Source organism: Gossypium arboreum, chromosome 8 (genome assembly GCF_025698485.1).
Source record: "Gossypium arboreum isolate Shixiya-1 chromosome 8, ASM2569848v2, whole genome shotgun sequence".
Taxonomy (NCBI): Eukaryota; Viridiplantae; Streptophyta; class Magnoliopsida; order Malvales; family Malvaceae; genus Gossypium; species Gossypium arboreum.
The window spans coordinates 140,167,666-140,178,767 of NC_069077.1; the positions used below are offsets into that span (position 1 = coordinate 140,167,666).

Sequence of the window (11,102 nt, forward strand, 5' to 3'; positions counted from 1 at the left end):
CAATATTTCAAAAATAGTGAAATATTGTCTTTATTCTATTTCTTTTCTTTCCACAAAAATATTTATAACTAATATTTAATCATTATATTTCAAACAAATTATATGAACAAAAGAATTGATTGTTGTTCATGGGAGAGAGTGAAATGCAACAACGTGACTGGTCATGTAATCGGCGTCGATCTTAGTCAGAGTTGCGTTATTGGTTCTCTCTTTGCAAACAACAGCCTCTTTCAACTTCAAAAACCTCCAATGGCTTGACTTGAGTTCCAACAACCTTAGAGGCTCTCTTCTAGACTAGAGAACACTAGCAACTTGTTCACGTTAATGGACTCCAACGATTCGACCTTGCTGATAATGATTTCAATGGCACCATTTCATCGAAGTTTTTTAGCCAGTCAGTGAGTTTAACCCATCTTGATCTCTCTTTTAATGGGCTCTTTGACTTAATCTCAAGATTTGATGGCCAACGTTTTCACTTGCTTGCAACAAACTTGACCGAATTAAGAAACCTTGCACTTAATGGTGTAGATATGTCTGATGTTGCACTTACTTCCTTTCTAAACTTGTCTTCATCACTTGAACATTTCAGTCTCTCATATTCTCAATTACACGGGGAATTTCCAACTCAAGTTTCTCAGCTTCCAAACCTCAAAGTTTTAGATTTAAGTGAGCATAAAATTCTCACAGGTTATCTCCCTAACACAAACCGGAGTAGTGACCTTGAGTTGTTGGACCTTTCCAAATGTGGTTTTAGGGGTCAATTCCAGCATCATTTGGAAATCTCAGTCAAATCATTTCCGTTGATTTACATGGAAATTCGTTTAGAGGACAGATTCTGTTGTTACAATAGGGTTGGAAGCGTGTAAATTATTGTATTAAAAAATCACACAAAGTTCAATTCCCAAGAAAGAGAGGTGGATCACAAGGATCTCTTAAGTACCAAGTCTTTCCTTAATCAGAATATCCCTTCTATCGTAATTTAATATCTTAAGTAATGTAATTTATGGCAATGGCAATGGGGGTGCTAGTTTTGAGTCCGAGTCTTGCAGAAGGTGTATTCGGGATCCAGCTCAATCCATGCACTCTCGATCAATGTATTGCTGCATGTAAAAAGATTTTGCATGAGAAATTCCTTAGTGCAACTTGTGCTTCAGGCCCTCAAGGGAAATACTGCATCTGCTTAGGTTGATATAACTTGTTAATGCTTACTTAAATTTGCCAATTGGATATGTATCTTACGATAAAAAAGAAAAGATATAAATAAAATGTTTATATTGGCTATGTTTATATTATTATTTTTTTTATTTTGTAACTCGCACTTCCACATAAATTACACTACTAGTGAACCTGTGAATCAAATCCAAAACCTAAGAATAAATAAATACCATTTTGGCCAATAGGTCCAGTGTTTATTGTAACACCCCAAAAATTGGGGGTTAGTAGAATCAGGTTTGTGAATTGAGAGAGAGGGAGAGAGCGGTCATGCCCTAATTTTTTAGATTATCTGTGCATTTTTTAAAAAATAAGTGAGGTATTAGTTTGTTAGATAAGTATTAATAAATAGTTACTTAAAACCCAATTTCAAATCCTTTTTATTGCACAATTTTATTATTTTACAAAATTTACCTCAAACCCTAGTATGTGATACACCTTGTTTTTAAAATAAATATTGGAAAAATATTTCAAAAATAAGAAAATAGTCTAGTGGTTAATTGATAAATGGAAAAACATGAAAATTAAATTAAGTTCACAAGTACAAATCTTTTCTCAATTCTTATTTTATTAATGTGTGTGCCAGCTATACCCTTGAACCTTACCTATAAATACAACTTTTTCTTGTAATTTTCAGCCTAAGTCAATTTTCCCTACCCTAATCATTCACCCTCTTCCTTTCCTCTTTTCTCTTCAATTTTCTTTCTTTCTTACCTTGTGTGCTGTTGCTCAAGCTACCAAGATTCACCATCAATTTATCTTATTTTTGCAATGGGTTTTTGCACCAAAATCTGAAAATTTTAGTACTCAAGATCAGCCTCCATTGATGCCCCAAAAGAACTCCATTGCTGCTCGTTTCACCTAGCTTGTGTAAGTTCTTTATTTTCTTTAATTTCTTGATGAATCTTGTAAGTTAAAAACCCAAACTTCCAAATCTGGAATTTGAGAGATTTTTAAAGATTTAATGAGTATTTCCATCTTTTTAATTGATCTTGGAAGTGGTTTTAAATTAGCCCCAATTCCGCCATCACGGGTGGAGGTGCGCGTGTCTATGAGCAAGAAAGGGAGATGTTTTTCTTTATTTCTTTCCCATCTTTTTCCAGCATTATCTTGGGTTCTTGAACCCCTCCTGATCAGCGTTGAAACATGTGTAAATTAGGGAAAATCAATCTTGATCGATCGATACTTTAGATCTGACAATTTGGGAAGCATAAGTATGGATAATTATAAACTAGTGAACAATTTTAGTTTAGATATTTGGAAAAGTTGATAATTGATAAAATAAGAAATTTTTAATCATAGATTAGCTACTGACTTTTCAATAATTAAATGTGTTAGGTGGCGACTTTAATACCCCAAATCAGCAGTAAAGCCGAAAGACGTTTGCGCGTACAATTTGCCTCAAATTAGTGTAAGAAATCTAACTAGTTTGGATTCTGAAAATTGATGTATTTGTAATAGTTGGATTAAACCCATAAGTGGCTGTTTGGGGGCTGTTTAAGAAGCATACTGATTGAGTTTAATACTGATTTTTAATTTAGGTTAATTTTAAAGCTTATTAGAGATTTACAAGTGTGTTGCGAAAGTATACCAAAAAAAAAAAAGTGTGTTGCGAAAGACTGTAAAATAAGGTGTGTGTCTTAAACTCGATAACTTGATTGTTAATGATAATTATTATGATTTAATTGGTGCTTTAGCTTTCTGATTAGGCTTGGCTTAATAGCTAAGTAATTTAATTTGTGAGTGGCCGAATTAGGTATGTTTCGAGCCTTAACTATTTGGCATGGTAGCAAAGTTGCTAGGTTGATTGAATGATTGACATTATCGTGAATGTTTGGTTAATTTGATGTATGATTGATTTTATGTATAGCATGTTTTTTTAATGAAAATAAGGCTTATGCATGATATATTAGTACAAAGTGAATTACTATGAAACGTTCGTAAAACTACTATACATGTACACAAAAAAGTTGTGAATGTACATGAAATTGTGATTGGTGAATGATACCATCTTAATGGTAATATGAAAGTTGGATTATTGATTCCATACCTTGAAAGTATTTGATAATTGAGGGTGTGCTGAACATGCCAATTAAATGTGAAAATATTGAATTATGGCTATGTATGAGATTGTGTGACATATTGTATGTGCATCGGGGTGGGTAATTATTGTGGTTGACGGAGGAGTTTTGTGGAGTACTGATGACATATTAAGTCCATATTTATTTGTAGTCAGTGCACTTCACTTGGAGTACTGAGGGGATTGACAATTTTATTGCATTATATGTTATTTGGCAGATTTTCTGCATTTATGATATATGGTGCTTTTTACCACATCGAGCCTTGCTCGCATTCGTTGGAGTTTGGTAGACAGGTTTTGGGGAACTTGTGGTGTGTAACGGATGGTTTAAGTAGGAATCTATTCTCGTCAGTGCAAAACTCAACTAGTCATTGACTTCATTGTATCCTCGAAGTTAATTTGGTTGGAACTCATTTGCTCACCGAAGATAGGTGGGGGCGAATATAACCTTAAAGATAGTGGCTTGATACACGCCTTGGAGCCTTGTCCTATTTCTTCTTTTGTTCGAATTCCTTTCATGTGTTCAAGATTTTCCTTACCGGAGATTTATACTAATAGAATGTTATTGATTTATGCTACGTACTATTTTTTGTTGTATTGAATGATATCAAGATTAATGATTGACACTCAAATGAATGATGGTTCATGCTCATAAATCGTTTGACATCGATTTGATAATGGCTATATAATGATATGAAATTCCAATGATGGTTTTGTGTCCTATTAATGCTAACATGTTTCACTGTATTCAATGAATTAGTTACTGTCGAAGGTCATTGTTCTGACATTGTTCTTGTGAAGTAAGTGCCTGTGTGTGTATTTAGGGAATGTTTTCTTTTAAGAAAAGGGGTGGAATTTGGGTTAATTTGTGTTTATTAATTGATTCGTTTTGGTGTCGTATGTAGGGTTTGGAGTGAACTATTGAGTGGTTTATCAAAACTTTCATGAATTGTCTGATTCTAACTCGAAAACTTGACTCTCGGGAAAAAAACCTCAAAAATAGATGTTGTTTTCGAAACTGCTTTGCGTTACACGACCATGCGTCAGGCCGTGTGCACCACATGGGCGTGTGGTCGGTAGTGTGCACCACACGGGTGCATGGCCGATTGTGTGGGGCACATGGGCTGTTCAGGTAGGCCATGTGGGCCACACGATCATGTGGACCCATTTTTCAAAAATTTTCACTTAAGTTCATTTGACTGAAAAATTCTAATTAAACTTTCCGTGGGGGTCTCTTTGACTTAAATAAGACTCAAAATGTGACATCTATTAATACGTGTCAGTATGTGATATGGTTAAATTAGCAAATGATATGAGTGTGTTCGTGTTCATTATAATTTCTAAATTTGTATATATATGGGTGTTGTGTGGTTATGTTTTAAGTAGTACATAAACTTAAACTGTTAAACAAAATTACTGTAACTATCAAATTCTTGTTGTATGAATTCCAATGTCAAATTTTAGTTGTTATAAAGGAGTTTAAATATGATTTTTTTAATCAATGCAAGTAACTGTAAATTATAAGATTGGAATAATTTAATAAAACAATTGATTTGTTGTTATTCAACTTCCAATTCTTATTCTTAATGTAAAACCATAAACACTTAGCGTCCATTTATTTGCATGTAAAATATTTACCATAAAATATTTTCATTGTTTTACGGTGTTTGTTTGGTGTTAAATGAAATACCAAAGAAAATCATTCTCAAAAAAAAAAAAGGTAAAATCAAGGCTTTTTAAAGCTAAATGTCTTACCAAAATTTTTTACCGTAAGACATTTTCTAAACTGATAAGGCTTTGTTCATTGTCTTCACTGTCGAAGAAACAAAAAGGGTAAACTTTAAGAGCAACAAAGGGAAAGCTCTCTTCAATGTCAAAGAAAATAGTCCCTTATATTCTAATTTTATATTTTTTTTTATGATTTAGTCCTTGAAATCTAAATTTTTACTATTCTACAATTTAATTCCTGAAAAAAAGATTTCATTGTTCTATAGTTCAGTCCTAAACCTCATTTTTTATAGTTTTGCGAAACAACCCCTTTTCTAAAATTTTGAAGTTTTATAATTTAGCCCTTACAACTAAAATTGTCAAATTTTTAAAAAAATTAGTCCTTGATTTTTGAACAGTTAAACTTTCATATTCTATTTTCAAAATTGTAGTTTCTCAAATAATGTAAATTAGTCCTAAAACTCAAGTTTTGAAATCTTTACAATTTAGCCCCTATAGTTTCAAAATTTACTATTTTATGCTCAACTTTCTAAATTTTCATATTTCATAATCATATAATTTAGTTACTACTTCAGTGTTTCATATTTCACTACTCAAACACTTATAATTCAAAAATTTACAAATTTTACAAATTGGTCCTTACTTCAATTTTATCAAATTAAATCATTTTCAACTTACTCAACCAAATAATATAAATATTTATCACTTTCAACTTAATTAAACATAAATTTATAGATTAATTAAAACTAAAACATGATTAATTAAAATATAAATAAGTTTTATGAAATAAACTCAATTAAACAATGAAAAGATAATAAAATCTCAATTGTTTGCTTGTTTCATTGGAAGCAAATTTTATTAAATATTTTCAATAAATCTGCCAAACAAAACAAAATATTTTACACAAATTTATTCAAACGCTGAGAAAATATTAACTTTTCAAAAAGTAATTCATTTTCCGAAATTTTAACTTTCAATTCTTATTGTTAATGTAAAACCATCAACACTTAAATTTTATAAGTAGTGCATAAACATAAATTGTTAAGTAACTATTACGTTAACTCTCAACTATTACTTTAACTTATTTTTTTTCTTTTAGGATATGTTCATTTTATTTTTCAAGTTTTTATTAAATAGAAATTCTAACTTAATTTATTAAATTTTAATATTTATAAGTTAAATTATTATTAACTATTAAAAATATTTGAAAGAATTTTTTATTAAATTATGTTTTCAAACCATCAAAACTGGTATTAAGTGGTAAAATTTAATTAAAAAATCAAAGTTGCTGGAAAAATTTAGTAAAATTCAAATTTAATAGTCAAATTCAATCACATAAGAATTTAATGACAAGTTTATTCATATTTCAAAATATAAAGGCAAATAGAAAAAAAAAAAGTATACTGGAAAATTTCAATATTCACCTATAGTATGATGGTAAATTTGCACTTTAGCCTACTCTTTAATAACATGATTTTTGGTGAAATTTCCAAATGGGAGGCCAAAGAATATTGTATTCTTAACTTTCTTAACACTTTAGAGGAATTTCAAGAAAATAGTTGGGAACTTTCCACCTTTATTTCAACTTGCTTGAATCATTAAATTTCAAATCCACAATTGTACTTTTATGCATTCTTTATCTCAGAGAATAGTTTGATTAACAATGAAATTGGGATATAATTAAGACTTGGTTGACTTGAAAACAATGTGTTCACTCTTCTTTCTTTCTTTCTTTTTCAAAAAAGCAAAAACATTGTAAAGTGCTACTAAAGTCTAAAATGGGATAGATTTTAGTGGAGCAAATAAAACTTTAAAATGATGTGTTCACCTTGTTTTTTATTATATTTTAAATGAGTAAAAGATGATGGCTCACTCAAGATTTTATTTTTTTGATAAACATGGAAAAAAAAAAAACTAGGATTGTTGGGCATTGATACAAATATTATGCGATTAGGCCAGTGAATGAGTTAACTCTAGATTTAATTTGGTTTTAATGGTTTTGATTTCCAATACGTTATTTTGGTGATCTTAGTATAATAGTATTGCCAATATGATTTTTTTTTAATCAATGGAAGTCTCATTTGAAATGTAATTATGGAAAACTATCAATTCAATGAAACTATAATAACTTATTATTAATAAAAGTAAACAATGAAATGGGAAGTTGATAAATGATATAATGTCTAACACAGGATCGAAGCCAGAACAATTTTATAGGGGGTCGAATGAAATTTTAATTTTTTATAGTCTATATATTTATAATTTTAAAAGATTAAATTGAATTTTTATAATTTTAGGGGGTCAAAGTGTAATTTTAATTTTATTAATTTAAAATTTTGAAAAAATTTAAAGGGCCTAAATAGCAATTTTTTATTTTAGGGGGGCAGGGGCCCATGCTAGCTCCCTCTAGATTCACCACTAGTCTAACATATTTTAATCTCATTCTTAATGTATTTTTGGATGATTATTTATGAAAATTGGTGAATTTGATGCTACTAATCTTTTGAATTCATTTTCATATACTTAGGTGAGAATTTGGGAGCAGAAGAAGCGAAAAACGAGAAAAAATCGGAGAAAATGAGCAAATTTCAGGAGCCACACTGGCTGGGCACACGCCCATGTGCCAGCCCATATCGATTTCATACCTTGCTTCCCAAACACACGGAAAAACATAATTTTTAGGCTTTCTGAGTATTCTAAAGTCCAATAATACCAAATAGCAGAAGAGGTATAGGAGCCATAAAAGAATATCAAGAAAACAACTCAAATTAGAGCCACTTTCGAAGCAGATTTCCATCAATATCGAAGACCTCCTTTTAATTTCTTCTGAAATTTTTATAAGTAAACAATGAAATGGGAAGTGAAGAAAATATGAAAGTCAAGGTCTTCTCATTAATAATACAATATATGAAACAAAAAGTAAGAGTTGAGCCTATTTGTTGCGACTTCTGTGAATGGGAGAGAGACTTGAAATCAAATTTTCCAATAGGCAGGGCAAGAGTGGATCTATCTTTGTCTTTTGCAATGTTTTGTTTGTTTGTTTTGGTATAACTATAATTCTAACTCAAACTATTTTTGAAGAAAGTGGATATCCGATCAATAAGCTGTTTCCACTCATGCCATCAACATATATAAAACCTCAAATTTTATTATATGTATCATATCTTATTAAAATTCTCAGATGCTGAAGAGCATCGATTGAAATTGATCAACTTTCATTCAACATTCGTAATTTTCCATAACATAGATGGGCATTGTTGTTGCAAATCCAACTAATAGCACTAGTAGAATCTAATCTTGAATTAATTGGCACTAGTAGTAGACCCTCTCTCATAACTTTTTGACCACTTTGGAGTGGAGCAATTTTCATGAAAGAGTTTGGAAATGCTTAACGTTGGTTCCAAACCGCTTTTAAGTACTTATTTTATAAGTCGGTGTATAAAAAAAAACTCTACAAAACATTTTAGAATGTAATAGTACCCAAACATAATTCAAAAGTTGCTTTCAAAAACATATGTAACCACCACTAATTTCAAAACATCTAAATCCACATTCAAAGCCTTGAATTCCTCGTAATCAAATCCCCATGAGTCACTCAACTTTCGGAGACTTTCATCCATCTAATCTTCCAAGTCCACCATCCTGGAAATAATTATCATTAATTCCATCTATATCCCATCACATCCTTGTTAAATTTAAATTTTGAGGTTTAGATTGTTTGTCAATTTGGTTATTATTATTTTCTGGTCATGCCACAATTGAGTTTGCCTCATGCATGTGTTTGGTATCTTACGAGAGATGCCTTGTTTTCTAAACGTAACAAAATATAAAGTATGGATAATGAATTATGGGATATAATTAAGACTTAAAAGGCAATCTGTTCACTCTTCTTTCTTTCTTTGGAAATTTGGCACTAGTAGAATCTAATCTTGAATTAATTGGCACTCGTAGTATAGACCCTCTCTCATAACTTTTTGACCACTTTGGAGCAATTTCCAGGAAAGGGTTTGTAAATGCTCAACGTTTGTTCCAACTTGCTTTAAGAAACAATTCTCTCGACTTATTTTATAAATTGGATCTATATAAAAAGACCTCTACAAAATTCTTCATAACATCTAAACCCACATTCAAAGCCTTAAATTCCTCGTAATCAAATCCTTGTGAATCACTCAACTTTCAAAGACTTTGACCCATCCTGTCTTCCAAGCCTACCATCCTTGAAATAACTATCACTAATTTCATCCATATTCCATAATATGCTTGTTAAATGTTACTTTTAATGTTTACATTTTTAGTTAAATTTGACTCTCAACATCTTAAAAGGATTCAAATTTGACTATCAACCTTTTGAAAAAGAGTTAGATTGATTTTTTAATGAAAATATTAACTAAAATGTTACATTTTTTAAACATAGCAGTCTATATGGCAATTAACATATACTTCATGCTAATATTTTTGAATTTTTATGAACTTTTCTTATTTCTTATTTCTTTTTGAATTTTGAATTTTTATATTTTTTCATTATATGTTGATCTGATATATAAGATAAATAGTGTCATGTCGGTATGTCTCGTGAACTGTCACGCCAATTTTATTAAAAAAATATTGTTTAGTTAGTATTTTCATTAAAGAAAAGTGATTTGACACTTTTTAAAAGGTTAGTGGCCAAATTTAGCTAAAAAAAAAAACAAAATATAAAGGCTAAGTTGACATTATCATTATGTCTAATTTCTAATACGAAAATTTTGGCTTAATTAACACTCAGTCCTTACCTATAGTCTTTCGAAATTTAAAATTTAGTCTCTTTAATTACTCTTCTAAATTGAAAATTAAAGTCTAATTGATAACACTATTAATGAACTTCAATCAGATTTAAATATATGGCATTTTAGTAAGCATGATTTAAATATAAAAGTTTAATTCTCAATACATATTGGATTTAACATAAATAAATTAATAGTATTATCAAAAGGACTTTAATTTTAAATCAGAAAAGTAGAAGAAAATTAAGTACAATGTCAAATTTAACCCTCAACATTTATATATTTTGTCAACATTATGCAATAGCAAGTAGTTATGATTAATATTGATAGTAATTGAAGCATTAACCAAGTTATAAGGTAATAAATGATTGTACAAGCCCAATTTTGGGCCCAAAATAGAAGCCCAAACCCACCACCGACGCTTGCCTCCACTTGCACTGCCTTCGTCTCATCATCCCATCACCTGCAAAACAAAAATAAGGAGCAGAAACAGCAACAGAAGCAGAAACACGGCAAACAGTAACAAAAAGCAATGGGACTTTGCATAATCGGCTATAAAGAGCCATTCATTTTCAATGTAAATGGGGGGAACCAAGCAAAAAACAGTGAAAAGGGGGATGATTTTTTTCTCTCATTTCTTCCTTTGATTGTGGTTCTGTTTTCAAATAAGAAAAATATTGTTAGACCCAAACATTGAAAATCAAAAAGCAAAACAACAGAAGATAAAAAGGTTGATTTTAATCTCCTTTCTCCTATTCATTTTGTTCATTTTTTATCTCGTTGTTTTCATTATAAACAGTTTTCAAATAAAAGTATAAAAGAAAAAACTCACCTGGATCCTTGCGGTCTTGACCCTCGTCGACGGTGGAAGCCCCGGTGGTTTCAAGAAACCCTGATGACGGCAGCGTGGGAGGGTTTTGAAACCCTAGCAGAGAAAGAAATGGGGAAAAGGGGCTGCTCTTTCTATTTTTTTTTCAGAAGAAAAGAAAAGATAAAAAAAATGAAATTTTAGATCAAATAACAGTGCAAACGGTGCCGTTTTGCACCAAAGGCACCAGCACTGAAACGGTGCCGTATAGGGCCCCTGATCCGCACGACCCGACCCGTATATGGGGGATCCGCGCGTTTTTGAGAAACGGGGAAATTGTCCTTTCGGTCCTCCCACGTTTTCTGCTCCTATGTATGTGTCTCGTTTTGTTTTTTTAATTTGCCCCATTACTTTTATTTATATTTCGATTTGGTCCATGGCTTGGCCACTGAAGCGCAGCGTGTAAGAACTTGGGGTATTCTCCCATTTAGCCCCTCCGCTTATTTACGCG

General features: G+C 31.0%; 2 long non-coding RNA genes across 2 annotated transcripts; one reads left to right on the top strand and one right to left on the bottom strand.

The window, feature by feature from the left end:
• Nucleotides 1-1,814: 1,814 nt before the first annotated feature.
• On the top strand, nucleotides 1,815-4,000 carry LOC108468003 (uncharacterized). The gene is made up of 2 exons (XR_008286942.1): nucleotides 1,815-2,082; nucleotides 2,551-4,000. It is a non-coding gene; the product is annotated as an uncharacterized LOC108468003 (long non-coding RNA).
• A 5,982-nt stretch (nucleotides 4,001-9,982) lies between these two features.
• On the bottom strand, nucleotides 9,983-10,792 carry LOC128279394 (uncharacterized). The gene is made up of 2 exons (XR_008269504.1): nucleotides 10,616-10,792; nucleotides 9,983-10,246 (listed from the first exon to the last, which is right to left on the bottom strand). It is a non-coding gene; the product is annotated as an uncharacterized LOC128279394 (long non-coding RNA).
• Nucleotides 10,793-11,102: the final 310 nt, after the last annotated feature.